This window comes from Hypanus sabinus, chromosome 27 (genome assembly GCF_030144855.1).
Source record: "Hypanus sabinus isolate sHypSab1 chromosome 27, sHypSab1.hap1, whole genome shotgun sequence".
Taxonomy (NCBI): Eukaryota; Metazoa; Chordata; class Chondrichthyes; order Myliobatiformes; family Dasyatidae; genus Hypanus; species Hypanus sabinus.
The window spans coordinates 39,527,553-39,551,204 of NC_082732.1; positions in this window are offsets into that span (position 1 = coordinate 39,527,553).

The window sequence follows — 23,652 nt, forward strand, 5'->3', positions numbered from 1 at the left end:
TGGGCAGTGTCTACAATGATATTTCCTGCCCTCCTCTTTGTCTTGGACACATACAAGTCCTGCAAAGATAATAGATGGCAGCCAATGACCTTTCCTGCTGCCGTGACAGTTCGTTGAAGTTATTATGTTACTTAACCTGGGTGTTCTGGTGTTCAGAGACAGGAGATTGTCAGATTTGGCTGATTTCAGACCAAGGCCTGAGGGGTAAAGTGGCTCTTGGAACTCCTGACCTAGACTAATTTGGGTGTGAACATAACACAGCTGAAGCCAGACGCTTCCTAGAGTCAGTTCACAGCCCGGCAGAAGGTCACAGGGCAGAGTCCAGACAGCTTCCCCCAGACAATGAAGTTTGGTGAATCATCTGTGCCTCCAGACTGAAACCCTTCCTATGACCATCTGTACATCCAAACAGGCAGAGCAGCACACTCAAAATGCCGGAGGAACTCAGCACATCAAGTAGTCAATGGAGGAGAATAAACAGTTAACAAGTTGGGCTGAGACCCTTCATCAGGAGTGGACTCACTACATGCTGCCAAATAATTTTAATCTGGTAATATGCCAATGAAGAACCTTTGGGTGTTTTTATCATCAGGACTGGAAAGGAAGGGGACAGAGGCCAGAATAAGAAGATTGGGTGGGGAGGGGGTGCGGGGAAGGGGAAGGACAACAAGCTGATGAGTGATTGGTGAAACCAGGTGAGGGGGAAGATCAGTGGGTAGGGAAGGGGATGAAGTAAGAAGCTGGGAGGTGATAGGTGGAAAAGGTAAATGACTGAAGAAGGAGGAATCTGATAGGAACGGACAGTGGAGCATGGAACAAAGGAAAGGAAGGGAACCAGCGGGATCCCCAAAGGTAATGAGTTTCCTTTTACTTCAACCCTTTCCCTCTTCCATTTACTTTTCCTTCAATTTGTACTCCTTCCCTTCCCCCCATCTCCTTGTCTTGGCACCTTCCCCCTTTGTTTTTTGTCCTGACAAAGTCGCTCTGCCTGAAATGTTAACTGTTTATTCCCCATCGATGCTGTCTGACCTGCGTAGTTCCTCCAGCATCTTGCGTGTGTTCCTCTGGATTTCCAGTGTCTGCAGAATCTCTTGTCTTTACTTAAAACAGGCAGAGGTCAGGGCACACTGTCCATTTCAAACTGCACACAAACCCAGTGCCCCACCAGACCCAGTGCAGATTGCTGGGACTTCTCTTGGCAACAGATACTCAAAATGTCAGGTCAAGATCGGGAAGAGTGACCAGTGTAAGTACAATGTGTGATGGAGTCAGGAGTCACCCAACTTCCCATCTTCGTGGCTGCAGGTGTGACAATCACATTTTTATGGCACTTGTAACTAAATGTCCCAGTAGGAGAGGATACACTGTGACATCCAGGTACCTGTGGAAGGGTTAAGACAGATGACCAAAAGCTTGTTCAAAGATGCAATTTGCAAGTATAAGGAGAGAGAGAGAGAGAGAGAGAGAAAAGGAGAAGAAGGGAGACAGACAGGCAGGCACAGAGAGCAAGAGACTCAGAGACAGAGACTGAAAGAGGAAGAGAAAGATTAAGAGAAATAGAGAGAGAGAGGGATGGAGCCACAGACAGACAGATACAGAGATCAATAAACTCAGAGACAGAGACTGAAAGAGGAAGAGATTGAAAGAGAGAGTGTTGTGTTCTTTATATTCATACGTACCGTGAGTTTCTAATAAAGAACCATATCCTGGAAGAAATAGAACTTTTATTTAACAGCAACAACCACATGTGTCTTACAGCACCATGCTTCCAGATCTTTCTATCATTTTTGCGCATGCTCAGAACTCTCTCCAATCACCTGCTATCACCACAAAGAGAGCACGAGAGACATATAGATAGATAGATAAAGAGCGAAATAGAGAGAAAAAACACCTATATGATCTATTAACCTACTAACACATACTATAAGGGTGTTACACCAACCACTGCATTACCAGGCTGTTCCTATCTTGCCCCTCTCTCAAACTCCAGGCCTGCAACCATCTGGAGTCCAGATGCAGCTTTGCCCCAAATCATCACCAATTCCATCCACCCCTCCCCCCAAAAGCTGCTTGACATCCTGACTTCTTCCTGAGGTTGTTGTTGCTCTATGAGTTTTCAAGCTATCCGAAGCCTTTCCTCACTGAGTTGCGGAGACATGGGGTTATACAGTAGAGAAACGGGCCCTTTGCCCTATTGAGTCCATATTTGTCCATAGTTCAGCACATTCCACGTACTCCTTCATGTGCCACCATCGAGGGCATCTTCAAAAGGCAGCATCTATTATTAAGGACCTCAACATCTGAGGCATGAGCTCTTCTCATTACTACCATCAGGGAGAAGGCACAGGAGCCTGAAGATTACTGCTGAGTGTTTTAGGAACAGCTTCTTCCCCTCTGCCATTGGGTTTCTGAACCGTCTGTGAACCGGTGTGCACTGCCTTGTTATTCCTCTTTTGCATGATTTACTTCTTATTTTAGTGACTTATAATAACATTTGTGTCTCACGCCATACTGCTGCCACATCACAACAAATTTCACAACATAGTGACAATAACTCTGATTGTGATGTCATTTGAGATGGACCTCAGGGCTTGTTCCCATCCTGAAACATCGGAATTGGAGTTGACTTATTATTCTCACATGCACTGGGATATAGTGAAAAGTTTGTCTTGTATACTGTTTGTACAGATCAAATCATTACACAATGAATTGAGGTGGAACCAGGTAAAACAATAAGAGATTATAAATAAAGTGTTACTGTTATAGAGAGAGTGCAGTGCAGGTAGACAATAAGGTGCAAGATCATAACAAGATAGACTGTGAGGTCAAGAATCTTATCATACTAGGGAACCATTTAATCATCTCATAACAGTAGAGCAGAAGCTGTCCTTGAACCTGCTGGTACGTGCTTCCATAAATACGAGAAATTCCGCAGATGCTGGAAATCCAAAGCAACACACACAAAATGCTGAAGGAACTCAGCAGGTCAGGCAGCATCTCTGGAAAAGAGTAAACAGTCGACGTTTGGAGCTGAGACCCTTCATCAGAATGGGAAAGGAAGGGGAAAAATGTCAGAATGATTTCAGGCTTTTGTACCGTCTGCCTGATGGGAGTGGGGAAGAAGAGAGAACTTCCAGGGCAGATAGGGTCTTTGGTGTCTAGGTATTCATCCACAGACTTGTTCAGTTCAAAGTTCAAAATACATGTACTATTCAAGTACGTATGCATCATTGTAAACCACCTTGAGGGTCATTTTCTTGCAGGCATTCACAGTAGAACAAAAAGATACGATAGAATCTGTGAAAAACTGCACACAAAAAACTGATGAACAACCAATGTACAAAAGAAGACACACATAAATAAATAAATACTGAGAACTTGAATCATGGATTCCTTGAAAGTGAATCCATAGGTTGTGGAATCAGTTTAGTGTTGGAGTGAGTGAAGTTATCCACGCTGGTTCCTGAACCTGGTGGTGTGGGACCGAAGACTCCTGTACCTCCTGCCCAATTGCAACACAGAGAAGAGAGTGTGGTCTTAATGGTGGGGGTCCTTGATAATGGATGCTGATTTTTTTAACTCTGCTCAATGGTGAGGAGGGCTTTTCCTGAGATGGACTAGGCTGGGTCCACCACTTTTGGCAGGCTTTTCTGTGCTTGGGTATTGTTGTTTCCATACCCGGCCATACCAGTGTTGTGAGAGTATCTGCCTCCAACATACCCTCCAGGCAAGAATATCCCACGTTTTAGTCAGTCTGCCACTGGCAGTCAATCCTTCAGCTACTGGGGCACAAACCCTGGATTCCCTTCCTACAACTTAACACATCTTTGATTTCCTTTAAGACTTAAGATTTCCATAAAACATCCTCTTTTGACTTGCCTTTGGACATCTGTCTCAATATGGCCTAGGTCAGGGGTGGGCAAACTTTTTGACTTGTGGGCCACAAAGGGTTCTAAAATTTGACAAGGGGGCCAGACCAGGAGCAGATGGATGGAGTGTTTTGGTAATACACCTCATAAGAGAAAATAAAATATCATGGGATATATAGAAAACATGCGCTTTAATTTCAATTGAAAATGAACAAATGCATTACAACAAAATATCTGTCTTTGAAGTCCCATGGCATTTAGCTATTTATTGAAATGACTTTTAAAACACTGAAAATTAAATGAATAAAATACAGCTTTTTTTAATAGTACCAGTTATTATTTTAAAGCACTGAAAATTCTGTTATCCTTCAAGATATTATCATCATCACTCTCTTCCTGACTGTCCTTATTTCAAAAACGGTAGGAGATGCAGGTCTACTTGTCCTGCTCCTTCTTATTCAATTGTCCCCTGTGCCAAAACTCAACAACGACCAGCACAAGGACAAAACAGTGACAGCGCGCCAGTATGAGGAGCGCGTTATTTGATCTGGAGCGCATTTTTTATTTTGAGAATGTATGTGCACCTGCGCACTACTCATGTCCATCACTTAACAGAAATGACATGTAACATGTAAGGCTTATTGAAAAAAATATTTTCAAATGCATTTTTTACATAACACAACGAAGAAACTTATTTTTAATTTCAGTGGGAACTGTGTTGTTGGTCTCCCTTTTTAGCCAGCGCATCAAAGTCTGGATTTAGTTTTGTTGTGGCGATTCTCAGGATGGATCTGAGGTGTTGGTCAGTTAACTTGGATCTGTGGCTGGCTTTGTTGATGTTCATGACGCTGAACGCCTGTTCATACAAATAGGTCGAGCCGAACAAAGAGTAAAGCACAAATGTGGAGTAATACGCTGCACCTCAACAAAGGTCAATGTATATAGAGTGCGTCATCTATTGGAAAAACGCCAGAATTGCGGGGAAAAAACGTTAACAAGGTTTACTAGTATAATTTCATCAAGTTCTGCGGGCCGGATTAAAAAGCTTAATGGGCCGCATATGGCCCCCGGGCCGTAGTTTGCCCATGCCTGGCCTAGGTGCTGGTCTGTGGGACTAGGCAGAATATCAGTTCAGTGTGGACTAGATGGGGTGAAAGTTTCTTTGCTGTAGTATTCTATAACTATGACTATGGTATCTCACTTCTGTGTTCATACACAAGATGTTCTGCAGGCGCTGGAAATATTGAGCATTGCACGCACACAAAATGCTGGAGGAACTCAGCAGGTCAGGCAACATATAATCGCTGTGGTGGATTTCTTACTCTTGTAGAATAACATCTTTCCTGACCGGGGGATCTCTGCCTGGCAGGTGAGACTTGTGGCTGTGAAACAATCTCAGATTCTGGGCCCTCCTCCGTGGTGGTTGCAGGAGTTGACTCAGACTGCAGGAAGTGGTTCTGACAGCTCTGGACACCTTTCTTCTCTAACAATTGACTCTGCTCTCCTCAACTGATCAATGTCATCTCCAACTGACATCAGACACAACACCCACTGTGTAGGAGAGTGGTCCAGTTATGTCCACTCTTTCCAAGTACCTACTTTTGATCAGCTCTGTAGTCCCTCACCAGAAATGCTTGTCTAGGAGTGAAACATCAAACTTCCTTGTATGAGGAGCCCACAATTTGTCTCAATCCAATTGTGAGCACAAGAGACAATCCACAAAAAGCTTAGCTGGTGAGTTGTTGGTTGTGGAATGTGCTGCATTGCAATATGCAAGGAGGAAATTGGTGAGCTTCAGATTCAGTGCTAGTGCAGTGTGTTCTGCTGACAATGATCACAGTGCATCCTTTAGACCCTAGACAAATCTTTTCGACAATCCATTTGTAGCTGGGAGGTAAGGTGCAGATGTAATAGGTTTTATTCCATTAATTATTCCATTTGAAACTTCAGCTTGACTTTTAACCTTTTTCTCTACCTTGTGCAGTCCATTTTTTGTCTGCTGAACATGCTTTTCGTATGTGTCCTACTTTGTTGCACTTTCTGCAAGTTTTGCCAAACCTTCATTGGTCTGTTGTCTGTGAGCCACTGCCACAATGGTAGTGGCAATTTATTCAGCCAGCCAGGTTTCTCCTTAGATGTTGTAATTATGTTCACATGCAGTTTCATTTTTGACTGCAACACAATTGCATCTCTGGCTGCTGCTTCCATTGATATTGTGATTTCAACTGCTGTTTTAAATGTGACGTGCTTCAGTTAGAAGCCATTTTTTAATGCTTTCTTGTAAGATTCAACAAACTAAGTAGTCTATAAGTGCATCATTAAGCTTATTACTGAACTAACAATGCTCAGTCAATTCCTTCAACTTAGCCATATAAGCTGAAATGGTTTTGATTCTGATTATGAAACCTAAAGCATTCTGCAATCAACACTAGCTTTGCATCTAGATGTTCCTGCATTCCATTCATGGTATCAGCAAAGCTCATTTCAGCTGGTTTGGTTGGAGCAGTTAAACTTCTAAGCAAACTGAATGCTCTTCCATCTACCATACTCAGTAAAACCTGCACTCGTTTCTCATTGGCTCTTTCATTTGCTTCATAGTGTTGTTCATTTCACTCAGTATACATGAGCCAGTTATCTATAGTACAATCAAACACATCTATTCCTCAGATGTAGGCGGCCATTTCTGCTTTATTTATAAGATTATCATCACCTGTTACCTTTTACGAATCCATGAATTTCTTCCATTTTCTGCTTTTTTAAACTCTACTGTCTCTCTTGTTTTGTGAAGAAAGTGTGCAGCGCTTTTTAAAAATCTCAAATGTCTTACTGGTAATCATCTCAGGTTCATTTTAAAACTTACTCGTCTCCACTGTTATACTTCGTAACTCCAAAAACTAATTTTTAAAAATCGGGAGAGCCGTCAACGTTTTAGTAATAGCTTCTTCCCCTCCACCACCAGATTTCTGAACAGACAATAAACCAACCCATGAACACTATCTCATTAGTTTTGCTCTCTTCTTCTACTTAATTTTTATATATATTATTGTAATTTGTAGTTTTTTTATGTATTGCACTCTCTTGCTGCTGTAGCACAACAAATTTCATGACACAAATTTCATGTCAGTAGCTGATCAGTGGTGTAATGGCATCAGCACTGGTTTTTGAGGCAAATGGTCCCAAGTTCGAATCCAGCTAGCTCCTTGCATGCTTTCCATCTGTGCTGGGTTGAGCATTGAGCTCACAACTTGGCCTAGTAAGAAACAATCAAACAGCAAAAATGCTGCCCAATGTGCCAGAAAGTGTGAAAAAGGATCAACAGCATTATATGCCAATGACATTAAACCTAATTCTGGTTCTCATTCTGAGGGGATAAGCAGTTAATTTTTTTGTACTGAAATCCTTCATCAGGACTGTACTCATTTTATTTTAATTTGATAATATGTCCATGAGGCACCTTTGGGATGCTTCTGCTATGTTAAAGATGCTACATAAATGGAAATTTTTGTTGTAATGTACACATGTAAATTATATCCTTGAGATCATTTAATGGACCTGGATTATCTGATAATTATAAAGTGGAGACACATCCACATCCTGACCTTTTTACCTCAGACAATTAGCATTATTTTTACAATAAATAATTTGTTTTGATTTAGCTGGTGGGAATTCTCTTATTCCCACTTCGTGACAAAGACACAATAGCTGAAGATTAAGCGCTGTAAGTACAAAGAGAAGCCATTCAGCATTTTGTTCACCTGATGAGTTAAACTTAGATTTCAACAAAAGTCCTAAACACAAGAGATGGCTGGAAATCGAGAGCAACACACACAAATGCTGGAGGAACTCAACAGGTCAGGCAGCATCTATGGATATGATGCCTCAAAAAGTTGGCACCTATCATTAAGAACCGTCATCACCCAGGACCTGTCCTCTTCGTATTACAACCATCTATGGAATGTAACAAACAGACAACATTTCAGGCCAAGATCCTACATCAGGACTGGAAAGAAATGGGGAAGAAGCCAGAAGAAGAAGGTGGGAGGAGAGGAAGGAATTCAAGCTGGAAGGTGTTAGCTGGCCAGGTGAGTGGGGGAGGGGCGATGAAGTGCGAAACTGGCATATGATTGGTGGAAAGGGTAATGGGCTGAAGGAGAAGGAATTTGATAGGAGCAGAGAGTAGATTATGGGGGAAAGGGAAACCAGAGGGGCACCAATAGGAGGCGTTAGGCAGATGAGGGTAAGAGAAGAGGTAAGAGAGGAGCCACAATGGGGAAAGGAATAAGAGGGAAGGGATAGGGGAAAATTATTGGAACCTAGAGAAATCAATATTCAGAATTCCTCATTGTCCTGTGTTTTTTCTGAAGTGCTTCAAAATTCTGCTGTATTTTGTAAAGTTTCCCTATATTATAGTCTATTTACCAGGATGCTGCCTAGATTAGAGGGAATGTCTTATGAGGATAGGTTGAGTGAGCTAGGGCTTTTCTGTATGAAGGAAGGAGGATGAGATGTGACTTGATAGAGGTGTATAAGATGATAAAAGGAAAGACAAAGTAGATGGACAGAGATATTTCCCATGGTGGAAATGTCTAATATGAGGGGGCATAATTTTAAGGTGATTAAAGGAAAGCATAGGGTGGCAATCAGAGGTAAGTTCTTTACTCAGAGAATGGTAGACAAGTGGAATGCCCTACCAGGGGTTGTGGCAGAGGCAGATACTTTAGGATCTTCAAAAGGTGATGCCTCAAAAAGGAGGCATCTATCATCAAGGACCCCCATCACCCAGTTTTCTCATTACTACCATTGGGGAGGAAGGTATACGAGCCTGAAGACACATACTCAACGTTTTAGAAACGGCCAACCCATGAATGAATCCACTACCCTGTACTTATTTAATTTTAGACATATATATATATACAGTACTCTGCAAAAGTTTTAGGCACATATGCTATCAGTAGCAAGGGAGCGTAAGACTTTGGCAAAGTACTGTAATAATTTTATGTATTGCACTGTATTGCTGCCACAAAAAAAAACAATAAATTTCATGATATATGTGAGTGATGATAAACCTGATTTTGATATGGGTCTCTATTATGGACTGAGAGTGGGAAGGGGGCAGGGAGAGTGAATCGTGATTTGGAAAAGGGGAAGGGAGAGGGGAGGGAGCAGGAGGCACCAGAGAGACATTCTGTAATGATCAATGAACCAGTTATTGGCCAGATAGGAAGCACGGTGGAAACCCGCATCAAGGAGCACAGGGTTACTCGGAGAAATCAGCGGCAGCAGAACACTGCATTCACAATAGTCATAGGATTGACTTCAATGGCACAAATGGCCATGTGTTGCACCAATGGCCCTTTGGGACTGCCTGATAAAAGGAAGCCATTGAAATAAAACTAGGGGAAAAGAATTATAACGAAGATGAAAGTCTTGCTTTAAGTAAGAACTGGAATTCAATTGTAAGCAAGGTGGGAGAGCGGAAACCTGATTGGACAAGGACTAACGAATCAGGAGGGATGGATTACAGTGGTATAAATACCACTGGGCTACACATGCCCAGGCATCATCCCTGATGGAGAGGGCAGAGTTTCTCATCAAAAAGTTGGAAGCCCGAGAAGAGTTTATTCATAATAAATCAATTGTTTGGAATCAAATGACCTTGCCTGGTGTCTCAGGGTGTATGCACGCATGCTACCCCTACCCCCCACTGCCACCTGCCCCTGCCACTTCTTCTCTGGCACCTGTCCCAACCCTTTCTCCTGGTGCTCCACTCTCACCACTCCCAACATCCTTTGCTCCCACTACATTTACAAACTCATTCTCCACTCCACGTTGACAAATACAGTACAGTACAAAAATCTTAGGCACCCGAGCGATATATATAACTAAGTCTTTTGCACTTTATTGTATAGATTTATTATAGTAGTTTGGTTTTTTTATTATTATGTATTGCAATGACCTGCTGCTACAAAACAACAAATTTCACAACATATGTCAGTGATATTAAATCTGATTCTGAACCTGGACATTTAGGAGACTCTTAGATAGGCAGAAAAAAACCAGGGGGATAGATTGGAAGGGTTAGATTGATCGTACGTTAAAAAGCCGTTAAAAAGCTGGCCCAATATCATGCAATGCTCTATCTTCTATTTTCTATCTTGATGTACTTTGAAGAAGCTGTGAGCTAGTTTCAAAGTGGCTGCAAAGTGGCTTCACACAGATGTCTATAATAATGCATGCTTAAATGTTTGTGCTGACACCCTGCACTCAGTAAGTCCTCAAGTGCTTCACAGTTAATTAATTATTTTTGAAGTGCTCTTTCTGTTTGTTATGTAGCAAGTACATTGACCGTATGTGTATCACACAGCAAAACTTTAACCCCAAATCCATCCAGAGCCTGTGAGTACAATTGATCTTTCGCCGTTGGCATCAGAGATGTGAGACCACATTACTTGTAGCATGAAATTTATGGACTTCTGGTATTATAGGCACATAAAATCAGAATCAGGTTTATTATCATGGACATATGTCGTGAAATGTGGCAGCAGTTCAGTGCAATGCATAAAAATAAGCAAATAGTGATGAATAATGAGGCAGACATAGAATCATGGGACACACAGTACCGAGACAGGCCCTTTGGCCCCTTTAGTCCATGCTGAACTACTATTCCACCTAGATCCATTGACCCGCATCTGGATCATAACCCTGCATACCTCTCTCATTCATGTACCTATCCAAGCATCTATGTGTTGAAATCAAGCCCGCATCTGCCACTACTGCGGCAGCTCATTCCACACCCTTATCAATCTCTGAGTGAAGACGCCTCACCTCATGTTCCCCTTAAACGTTTCACCTTTCAATCTTAACCCACGACTAGGTTCACCCAACCTCAGTAGAAAAAGCCTCCTTGAATTCATCTTCTCTATATCCCTCAAGGGTTCATGGAAAGTTCAGAAATCTAATGGTGGAGGGGAAGAAGCTGTTCCTAAAACACCGAGTGTGGCTCATCAGGCTCCTGCACTCCTCCACGAAGGTAGTAATGAGAAGAGGGCATGTTGTAAGTGCAGAGGGTCCCTAGCAATGGACGCTGCATTCTCACGGACAGATGTTAGGTTGTCAAGTACTGAGGATAGGCCAACAAGAGACCAACGAGGATGAGGGTTTGTGAGTACTACCATCTCCCTACCCCCCCTTCAAGTTAGCGAGTCCACTTGGGTCAGCAGGTCCTGGGATCAGAAATCCATGCTGGCTGGGGGTGTGGGGGACATGAGAGGTTGTGAATTTCTACATCGGCAAGTTAGCAAGTCTGGAATTCAAGACATTTGGATCAGGGTCCCATCATCAGTGAGTCCACAGATTGATACCAAAAGTTGAAGCCGGTTGAATGAAGACTAATCAGCGAATCTTGACGTCAAGGCCTGATAACTGAAAGACTGAGAACCTGCAGATCCTTTGAGAAAGTTGGATGCCCGGTGTCAGCGAGTCTGCAAACCCACTGGAAGCTGGAGGCCCACAGGTGGCCTGTCTGAGTGGGTGGGAGGGAAGAAAGGGGCTTATTTACTGCTGCTGTTGTTGCTATGTTCTCTTGGTGCTGCTTGTGTTGTTCTGCTGAACACTGAGCGCACGGAATGCTGGAGCTGGAATGTGCGGGGCAGCCCCCAGCACATCCTTGGGTCATGTTGGTTGTGAACACAAATGAAGCATTTCTTTGTATGCTTTGATGTATACGTGTTAAATAAATTAATCTGAATCTTAAAGCAATGAATCAGTTCATCACAAGGATGTGCCATGGGTTGGAGGAAGAATGGTTGCAGGTGGTGAAGGATGGAATCTTACGAGGACAATATTGAGAATGAGAGCCAATGGAGAATTTTGTGGTTTACTGCGCCAAGTGATGCAGAGGGGAAATGAAATGAGAACACATGGAGCAACTGTAGCTCCATGGAGTGCTATGTTAACTCTGTTCAAGCTTGTTTAGTGCCATTTCCTTATCACAAGTATAAGGAAAACAAAATAATTGCAACTCCAGATCTGATGCAGCACAAAAAGCACAGTAAGAGAAAGAACATAATAATAAAATCCACAATAAATATAAATACATAGCTGGCTTATATACATAGATTGATTGCATGTCCATAAAGTGCCACTATACTGTACATAAAGTAACTGATGGGAAATAATAAAGAAGTGGTGGAGGTGTAGGTCAGCCTTACTGCTTGGGGAAAGTAACTATTTTTGAGTCTGATGGTCCTGGTATGGATGCTACATAGACTCTCTCCCTGAAGGCAGTGAGACAAACAGTCAATGAGCAGGGTGGGTGGGATCCTTCATGATGTTACTGGCCCTTTTCCAGCACCTTTCCGTGATGGCCGGTGGGCTGGTGCCGGTGAGGCACTGGGCAGTTTTGACTACCCACTGGAGAATCTTCCCATCCACTGCAGTGCAATTCTCACACTAGGCAGTGGTACAACACATTAGGATGCTCTCTTCTAGGCATCTGTAACATGAAATGAGTATAGATGTGCAGAGTCCAGCTCTCTTCAGAAAGTAGAGGCATTGGCGAGCTTTCTTGACGCTCTGATTAATATCACTGTTAATTCAGGAACAGCTTCTTCCTCTCCACCATCACATTTCTGAAGGGTCCATGAAGCTACCCTCATTATTCCTTTATTTTGTTCTATTAATTTATTTTATTAAATAATTTATTTTATCTTAATAACTTACTGTATTTTATGTTGTGACTTACAGTAACTTTATGTCTTTGCGCTTTACTCCTGCTACAAAACAACAAGTTTTCACATCGTGCTCCTGACTGCATTTAGAAGCATTCTTTGACCTTAGGACAGCACAGTAGTGCAGCATTTAGCACATCGCTTTACAGTGCCTGCAATCATCGATCGGGGTTCAATTCTCGCCGCTGTCTGTAAGGAGTTTGAACGTTCTCCCTGTGACTGCATGGGTGTCCTCTGGGTGCTCTGGTTTCCTCCCACAGTCCAACCACTTACGAGTAAGGGCTACCATACCCCTCCCACCCATGAACCTATTCAAATTTCTCTTACATGTTACAATTGAGCCATCATCAACCACTTCCACTGGCAGCTCATTCGACACCCACCCTAGCTTCTGCATGAAGAAGTTCAGAATCAGGTTTATTATCACTGACCTATGTCATGAAGTTTGTTGTTGTGGCTGCAGTACAGTGCAAAACTGTAGATGTTGCTTAGATGTTTAGATGAAAGCAGAATCAAAGTTCAAAGTCAATTCATTATCAAAGTACTTATACAACCTTGAGATAAATTTTATTGTGGGCACAGTTTATAAATCTATAGAATAATAACCAAAACAGAATCAATGACTGACCAATTAGGGCTTTCAACCCGAGTGCAGAGAACAACACAATATGCAAATACAAAAAGAGGAAATAATAATAATAAATAAATAAACAATAAATATCAAGAACGTGGGATGAAGAGTCCTTGAAAGTGAGAACACAGGATGTGGGAACATTTCAGTGATGGTCCAAGTGAAGTTGAGTGAAGTTATCCCCACTGGTTCAGGAGCCTGATGATTGAGGGGTAATAACTGTTCCTGAAGCTGGTGCTGTGAATCCTAAGGCTCCTGTGCCTTCTTCCTGATGGCATATTAATATCACTGGCACACATTGTGAAATTTGTTCTTTTGTGGCAGCAGTACACTGCAATGCATAATAAAACTATAAATTACAGCAAAATATATCAAAATTAAGTTAAATAAGGGGTGCAAAAAAAGAAATAAAAATAGTGAGGTAATGTACATGGGTTCATTGTCCATTCAGAAATCTCATGGTAAGTAAGCTAATGTTCGAAAGATCTTTATAAAAACTTACACTAAGCATCAGTGGAAAATACTCCAGTATTGGGATGCCTTATTTTAAGTTTCAGGTGTTGGGCGATCATTAAAGTGCAACAGAATCCATTATCAAGACGGCAGTGAATCATGAGGAACCAATTCTGTTTTATGTCTTTGGAAAACATGGAATTCAGTCCAATAACTGCCGACAAAACATTTCCTTCCTTGATAAAGTGCCTCTCACTAGTGCGCGGTCCTAATGCAAAGCACATGGTCACAAATGTAAAGCGCACAGGAGTCACAGCTGAGCCTCCAAAGTGCTGGCTCAGAGTCCGACCAGGAATGTATTCACTGACTGAACAATTTTCTTTTGGAAGCGGACACTGCTTGATTTTGTTTTCGAGTCTTTTTTTTTGCGCTCCGAAGCACAAAAGAGCTTTATTACGTTTTTTTCCCCTCTCTCTCCATTAGTACCGGAGCTCTACACAGAAAGTGAAACGGAGGGATTTGTGAACAGGATAATAGTGTTTGACAAGAAGGTTATGGGGAGAATGTCTCTGCCGCCCCCACTGGGAGCATTTGTTCATAGTGATGGCCGCGCTAACAGTGCGAGCTACATTCCAGAAGAATTGCTCAGATACTTGGCGATGCCTGATATGTTTAGTTAGAATGTTGGATAGAGAAGGTTATTGGAATAAAGGCCAAAGAATTGAAGACGCCTCACTATTTTGGAACCGATTTGTTTGACACTGAAGCGGGATTTGCAGGGACTTGACGGTGGGGCTAGGAGGTAAACTTCTCTGGTGCACTCAGCCACGGTGGTGCGGTTCGTTCCAGTCACAGCTGGGATCGACCTGTGCTGTAAGCTGGCTTTGGAAAAGTCAGTAAGAGGATGTTGGGTTCGTCGAGCATTGATGTACTCAGCCAGGGAGGTAGAGTTACATTATTCTCTGGCAGCTTGGTCTCCCGCTGGCTCGTTCTCTGGGGTTTAGCGTGCAGGATCGAAATGCCATCCAAACAAATTCGTGTTACACAACAGCCCTTCTCTGACTCTCCTGCGCTGTTCGGTGCAGTTGAAGCCACACACAAGTTCAGTTACTGCAGGGAACAAATTCTGAGCCACCACGAGACAAAGCAAGGACCGGGGAGGTGATTTTTCCATCAGTGAAGTTTATTGGTTCTAAATGATTTCCTGTTGAACGCCCCAGAGATGTGAATTCTATTATCATCATTGGGACGATGAGTCCATTGTTGTGGGTATTTTTTATAGAACAAAGAACATTATAGCACAGTACAGGACCTTCGGCCCACAACGTTGTGCTAACCCTTTAATATACTCTAAGATCAAACTAACCCTTACTACTGCCTGTTTCGCCGCTGGCGTTTAGGGCAGCAGTGAAGATCGTCCATCTCTGTCTGTCCTTCGCCACTCAGTTGCAGAAGGATTCTTCATTGCTGTTTCCTTAACAGTTTTTGTTTTATCAGTTATGGTTGTTAACCCTGAGCTGAACTCCTGAACCTGGAGGACCAGTAGAGCTCTTAATCTGGACTCTACCCTTTGATCTTTTGTGCATGGGTGACCCCACCAAGAGCCAAAGCATAAAGCCCTGACTCCACTCCGGGTCATTGAGGCACGCAGGCCTCCGAACCACCACACGGTTGTGGTCCTTTTAGAGGATGTGCCTATCTTAGAGTCTCTTAAATGTCCTTAATGTATGTATCTGCCTCTACCACCACTCCTGGCAGCGTGTTCCACGCATTCACCACTCTGTGTGTAATAAACCTCCCTCTGAAATTTCTACCCCATACTTTACTGCAATTACAAACGTTTGTACTTTAAAATTATGTGCCCTCGTGTTAGCTGTTCTGACCTGGGAAAAAGTCTTTGGCTGTCTATTTGTTCTATGCCTCTTATTATCTTGTACACCTCTATCAAGTTACCTCTCACCCTGCTTTGCTCCAAAGAGAAAACCCTAGCTCACTCAACCTATCCTCATAACCATCCTCTCTAATCCAGGCAACGTCCTGGTAAATCTCCTCTGAACACTCTCTAAAGCTTCCACATTCTTTCTATAATCAGGCAACCAGAACTGAACATAATATCTCAAGTGTGGCCTAACCAGGGTTTCTGTGAACAGTGACATTGAATTCAATGCTTCCCCCCTCCTCGAATAATGATGGCCAACACACCGTACTGCTTAGCAATCCTACAATCCTAACCACTTGTATGGCATGTTTGAGGATCTATGTGAATGGGAATCTTTGTGAATTGCTAAGTTTTTGCTGCTGGGGGGGGGGCTCTGGGGTTCTAATGTTTTGTGAATGGCAACTTTGTGAATCACAAGATCACTCTGTTCCTCCACACTGCTAAGAATGCTGCCATCCTGCTGTATTTGGCCTTCATATTTGATCTTCCTGCACTGGTGGAGGAATTGGTCTTATATTCCAAATCAAAATTCGGTTTATTATCACTGACATATGTCAGTGAGCGCTGAGTGGCCTGGCGCTTCGGAATCTCCAGAAGCAAGCTATCTTCAGTATGCTGGAAGACAAGCCCCTTTGGGGTGTGGCTCTAGGGATGACCTGTTCCTCTGCTAATGTTACCGGCTGAAGTGTCGCTGGAGATCGAAACATGGAGAGAGCGGGCACAGCTGTCTGAGGCTTCTGCATTCGAGCAATATCTCTCTCTCTTTCAATGGAGAGTGAGAGTCTGCTGGCCCCGAGTTGGGAGAACTGCGAAAAGCAATGCTGGAGATAGTAACTTTGAAACAGCGAGCTGTTGGCTTCCCCTCTCCCTGTGGCAGAGTGATATCACACCCTCTTTAGTGAGGGAGAGAGCTTGTCTGAGATGTCAAAGTTTTGGATGGACAGTAGGTTTTGGTGGACTCTAGATCACTACAGCTTGGTCTCTGGGGGTTGCTATTGCTCGCATGGAGGTTCCTGGGGGGTGGGGGGTGTTGTTGCTTTTGCTGGAATGTGGGGCAGGGGGAGGAGAGGGTTGTTGCTTTTGCTACTGTTTGTACATGGGAGGGGCAAGGCTGTCTTGGGTTCTAATGTATTACTGTCATTCATTCTTCAGGGTTTATTTTCTCTCTGTTTCGTGGATGTCTGTGAAGAGTAAGGATTACAGGTGGTACAGAGAATACTGCCTCTGAAATCAAGTTAACCATTGAACCATATGTCGTGAAATTTGTTGTTTAGCAGCAGCTGTACAGAACAATATTATAAGTTACAAATAGAAATATAAAAAATAACTAAGGAGTTAAATAAAGAACAAAATAGTGATTCACGGACCATTCAGAAATCTAATGGCGGAGGGAAGAATCTTTTCCTAAAACATTGAGTGTGTGTCTTTGAGTTCCTGTACCTCCTCCCTGATGGCAGTAATGAGGGGAGGGCATGTCCTGGGTGGTGGGGGTCCTTAAAGACGGATGCCACCTTCTTGAGTCATTGCCTTTTGAAGATGGCCTTGATGGTGGGGAAGCGAGTGCCCATGAAGGCTCCTGTACCTCCTTCCTGATGGTAGTAATGAGAAGTTTGAGATACTGATATCGAGTCTCTGGGAATTTTAATGCAAAATGTTTAAATAGAGTGCAGTGTCAGTGATGGTAACTGGGGTCATCATCACCATTATGTGCCGTGTTGTACGACGTGGGCGATCAAGGTCTTTCCATGACCATGATTGTTCATGGCAAATTTTTCTGCAGTAGTGGTTTGCCATTGACTTCTGCTGGGCAGTGTTTTTACAAGACGGGTGACCCCAGCCATTATCAATACTCTTCAGAGATTGTCTGCCTGGTGTCAGTGGTCACATACCCAGGACTTGTGATCTGCACCAGCTGCTCATATGACCATCCACCACCTGCTCCCATGGCTTCTCGTGACCCTGACCGGGGTGCTAAGAAGATGCTACACCTTGGTGTCTCTACCAAGGGTGACTTGCAGGGTAGTGGAGGGAAGGAGCATCTCACACCTTCTTTGGCAGAGACGTATCTCCACCCGACCACCTAATTGTAATTGGGGTAACGAACACAAAAAGCTGGAGGAACTCAGCAGGCCCTGGTATGGAGAGGAATAAAGAGCTGCTGTTTCAGGTTGAGGCTCTTCATCAGGACTTATTGGGATTGGTAATTGGGATTATTGTTTTCAAAACTTCCATCTGGTTTACTAACATCTTTTAGAGATGGATCACCTGCCCCAAATGTGAGTCCAGACCCAAGTCAACATGGAAACATAATGGAGTGCAGATAAGTGTTATGGCCCAAAACGTAAGTTGTCCATTTCCCTTCACAGAGACTGCCTGACCTGTCGAGATCTTCCAGATTTTTGTTGGTTGCCCAAGACAATGTGGTTGACTCTGTAATTGACTCACAGCTGTCATGGCATCAGCATTTGAAAATAAACTGACTTTGCTAGTGATGCCCACATGAGTGGCATGGTAGTGTAGCAATTAGCATCACATTATTCCATTGCTAGTGACCTGGTTCAATCCCGCTGCTATCCTTAAGGAGTTGGTGTATCCTTCCTGTGGCACTGGGTTTCCTCTTAGTGCTCCATTTTCCTCTAACATTCCCAAGACCTTTGGGGTAGAAGGTTAGTTGGTCACATGGAAATAATAGTGTGCTGTGGGCTTCTTGGGCCAGAAGGGCCTGTTATCCTGCTGCATCTCTAAATAATTTTTTTTTAATGTTGAAATTTAATGAAAAGTGTGTTCTTTGAGGTATGCTGGCAGCGAAAACCTGGCTGTCTGCTTCTTATTGCTGGCTGTACATGGGAAATACAAACAAACCGTATCAGGAACACTGCTTATATATTTTGTTTTTATGTTGCAAACTTTTGACATGATTGCTCCAAAATCCTGGCTTTAAGGTCGGGATTAGTTCAGAGTTCAGTTTACTTAAATCAATATTACCTCCATGTAATAGCACTGACTCAGTCAACAACAGAACATGGTATATTTATTTATTTGTTTGTTTAGAGACACAGCACGCAACAAGTCCTTCCAGTCCAATGAGCTGCGCTGCCTAGCATTACACCTCTTTAACCCTATTCTAATCACAGGACAATTTACAACAACAAATTAAAATGGCTAATCAACCTCCTAATTAGTACGTCTTTGGATTGTGGGAGGAAACTGGAGCACCAGGAGGAAACCTGGTGAAACCGGGAAGGACGTGCAAACTTCTTACAGAGGACACCGGAAATGAACTCTGAACTCCGACATCCCGAGCTGTAATGGTGTCATACTAAATGATAATCCCCTGTGATTGAATGGAGATAATAGACAATAGACAATAGACAGTAGGTGCAGGAGTAGGCTATTTGGCCCTTCTAGCCAGCACCGCCATTCACTGTGATCATGGCTGATCATCCACAATCAGTACGCCGTTCCTGCCCTCTCCCCATATCCCTTGACCCCACTATCTATAAGAGCTCTGTCTAACTCTCTCTTGAATGCATCCAGAGACTTGGCCTCCACTGCCTTCTGGGGCAGAGCACTCCACATATCCACCACTCTCTGGGTGAAAAAGTTTTTCCCCAGGAAGATTACCTGTCCTACATACAAAATGCTTACAGATCCAACTATTTACCAAAATCAGCAAATGAAAGATAAACTACTGGGTGAGGGTGTATTTAAGAATGACTTAGACCATAAGATATACGAGCAGATTTAGGCCATTTGACCCATCAAGTCTGCTCCGCCATTTCATCATGGCTGATCCATTTTCCTTCTCTGCCCCAATCTCTTGCCTCCACCCCGTAGCCCTTCAAGCCCTGACTAATCAAGAATCTATCAACCTCTGCCCTAAATATATCCAATGACTTGGACTTCCCTGCTGCTTGTGACAACAAATTCCACAGATTCACCACTCTCTGGCTAAAGAAATTCCTGTTCATCTCCTTTCTAAAAGGATGCCCCTCTATTCTGAGTCTCACTGACCTTTCAGCTGGGAGCAAAGGATCTGTTTGGGGAGATGTGAGTAGAGAGCCGAATGACAATACCTATCCATTGGAGTTGCTGTTGCTTTATCATGGTGGAGATGCTGTTCGTGTTGCCCTTCTCCAGTAGGTTGGTGTTGGCTCATCTATCCTTCCAGCTGATCCTCAAAATCTTTGGTAAGTATCTGTGGTGATATTGTTCCATGGCTTTCAGGTGTCTACTGAAGGTGGTCTGTGATTCAGCTCTATACATATAGATATAGGACGGATGACTGCTCTAAAGACCAAACAGGACCTTTTTTCTTTATTTGAGGTAGTACAAAGGAAAACAATAACAGAATGCAGAATACAGTCTTATAGTTACAGAGAGAATGCCATGCAGACAGAAAATAAGGGTCAAGGGCATAACAAGATAGATTGTGAGATTGAGAGTCTATCTCATCTATTTAAAAACTATTTAATAGTTTTTAACAGTGGGATAGAGGCTGTAGTTGAACCTGATGGTAAGAGTTTTTGTATCCTTCGCTCAACGGGAGGGAGAGAAGAAGGACTATCTGAAGACTAGATGTCCAGAAAAGATGAGACGAGGAATGAGTCAGGAATTCAGAAGAAAATTCTTTGGCCAGATGACGGTGAGAATGTGGAACTCGGCCCCACAGGGAATGGTGAAAACATTGAAGTGGAAGTTGAACAAACATGCGAGGGAGATGGGAATGAGAGGATTTCACTGACAAATTTTAAATCTACCTCATTATGGCCTTGCAGCTGATTGTCTGCCCACACTGTACTTTCTTTGCAACTGCAATACTTTGTTCTGCATTCAGTTACTGCTTTCCTGTGTGCTAACTCGTCGCGCTGATGTGATGAACTGATCTGTAGGGACAGCATGCAAAATGAAGTTTTTCTCTGTACCTCGGTACATGTGACAATCATAAACCAATTACCATATCCAATTACCAACTACCATAGCACATAAACACGGGAAGGGGTAGGTTGTGCTGAATGTCCTAGTTCTGTGCCTTAATGTTACACAAAATAATCAGCCCTGATGCTTTGTGGACTGTTGATGTGCTATAACTGCAATACAGTTCCCTTTGACCTCTGCTGTAATTATTCTGTGTGTAGAAGCTTTACAAATGAAGAGAGAAGAATTTAACAGCTAATCTATTCTGGATTCAAAAGCTCTGCAGAGGCATCTGGAACCACTCACAATGGTGGATAAAGACAGAAAACCATGGATAACATAGTAACATAGCAGTTAACACAACACTATTACAGTTTGGGGCTCTGTAGTTCAGAGTTCAATTCCGCCACTGTCTGTAAGGAGTTTGTATGTTCTCCCCGTGACCACGTGGATTTCCTCCAGGTGCTACAGTTTCCTCCTATTGTGTATTTAATATTTCAGTAATATTTGAGCAATATTGTAAATATATTGTTTGATTAAGCATTCTCATTTGTTTACATAATTCATTATAAGACCATGAGACCATAAGATACAGGAGGAGAACTGGGCCATTTGGCCCATTGAGTCTGTTCCACCATTTCATCATGGCTGATCCATTTTTCCTCCCAGTCCTAATCTCCTGCCCTTCCCCCATATCCCTTCATCCCGACCAATCAAGGATCTATTAACCTTTACCTTAAGTATACATAAAGACCTGGCCTCCACAGCCACCTTTGGCAATGAATTCCACAGATTCACCACTCTCAGGCTAAAGAAATGCCTCCTCATATCCATTCTAAAAGAATGTCCCTCTATTCTGAGGCTGTGTCCTCTGGTCTTAGACTCTTCCACCACAGGAAACATCTCCTCCACATAAACCCTCTCAAGGCTTTTCAATAGGTTTCAATAGTTTTCTTCTGAATTCCAGTGAATACAGGCACAGAGCCATTAAACACTCTTCATATGACAAGCCACTTAATCCTGGAATAATTCTTGTGAAACTCCTTTGAACCCTCTCCAGTTTCAGTACATTCTTTCTATGATAAGGGGCCCAAAACTGCTCACAATACTCCAACTGAGGCCTCACCAGTGCTTTATAAAGTCTCAATATTACATCCTTGCTTTTATATTCTAGGCCTCTTGAAATGAATGCTAATATTGCATTTGCCTTCCTCACCAGACACACCCTGCAAATTAACCTTTAGGGAATCCTGCACAAGGACTCCCACATCCGTTTACACCTAAGATTTTTGTATTTTCTCTGCATTTAGAATCCAGTCAACCCTTTCATTTATTCTACCAACGTGCATTACCATACACTTCCCAACACTGTATTCCATCTGCCACTTCTTTGCCCATTCTCCTAATCTGTCTAAATCCTTCTGTAGCCTCTCTGCTTCCTCAATGCTACCTGGCCCTCCACCTATCTCTGTGTCATCTGCAAACTTTACAACAAAGCCATCAATTACATCATTCAAATCATTGAGATATAACGTAAAAAGTATTATGGGCTAGATGTAAGAAGTATACATGATATACGTATACTTATATGTATATGTAAGAATTATATATCACGCCATAAGTATGCATGTCACTAAAATAAGAGTGACATAGATACATTTATCCTGGTCCCCCCGTGTTTTTCTTTCAATTAGTTTTTAGAGTTATAAAATATAACAGCGGCAACCAATAAGTTGTAAAACAAACCTGAGATGACCACTTATCCTGTTGAAGTGCAGTGAGATGTTTGGGTTTAAAAAATAAGTACATCACGCTTTCTTCACAAGAGGAAAGAAATGGTTGAGTAAAAAAAAAGCATAGCATGTTTTATTTTCTTTGCAAAAGGAGAGAGATGGTTGAGTTTACAAAACAAAAGCACGGCACATGCCTCTTTGGAAGAGGAAAGAGATGGTTGAGTTAGAAACAAGTCGGAGAAGGGACAAAATTCATGGGTTCATAACAATGAGTACCAGGCAATAATAAATAAATAAATAAACAAACAAACAAGCAGAAATGACTTGCACAATAAATAACTGGGTGATAATACTAAGTGATTTGAGCAGTACTTTGAAGCAAAAGAAATAGGAATGCAAAGAAAATGCCAATGTTTTTGAGTTTAATAGGTGGAAGGGCATATAACCTGCTTAGATATTAGCTGGTCCAACCAAACTAGCTGAAATGAGCTTTGCTAATATTGTGAAAGTAACACAGGAACATTTAAAACTGAAAGCATTGATAATTGCAAAACACTTTAGGTTTCATAAGCAGAATCAAAAGGGAGAGGAGTGAATTTCAGCATATGTGGCTGAATTGAGGAGATTGTTGAGCATTGTTAGTTCAGTAATGGGCTTGATGATGCTCTGGGAGATGGTTTAGTTTGTAGAAGGCATTCAAAAATGGCTCCTAACCTAAGCACAACTCATATTTAAAAGAGTAGTTGAAATTTTTGTATCATTGGAAACAGCAGACAGAGACAAAATTGAGTTACAGTCAGGAATGAAAGTGAGTGTGAACGAAATTGCAATGTCTACACGGAAACCTGCCTGGCTGAACAAATTGTGTTACCATTGTGGCAGGGGCTCACGTATGCCAGATCAATGCAAGTTTAAAGAGCTCTAATCCAAATGATGTAAATGAAAAGTCTAATAATGCTGAGAGTGACACAGGACTGAGTAGCCTTAAGATTTACAATGTGAAAACTAACAAGGGACAAGCAATATGGCTTACACCAGAGGTGAATGGGAAATTAATTTAAATGAAATTGGGCACTGACTCTGTTGTTTCAGTCATTCTACAAAATCAGTTTGAATGGCATTTGAAAGATACTGAACCAAGCCTACAGATATTCAGCTAAGGACATACTGGAGAAAAGATAACTCCTGTGGGAATAACACTTATAACAATGAAATACAACAACCAACATACCACATTGGGCTGGTATGTGATAAATGAGGAGGATGAGCATTGTGGGGACATGATTGACTCAAACAACTACAATGTGATTGTATATCCATCCCCATTTTCATGCAACATCTCATGCAATAGAGTCAATTGAAAGCAAATTAAGAAAGGTAC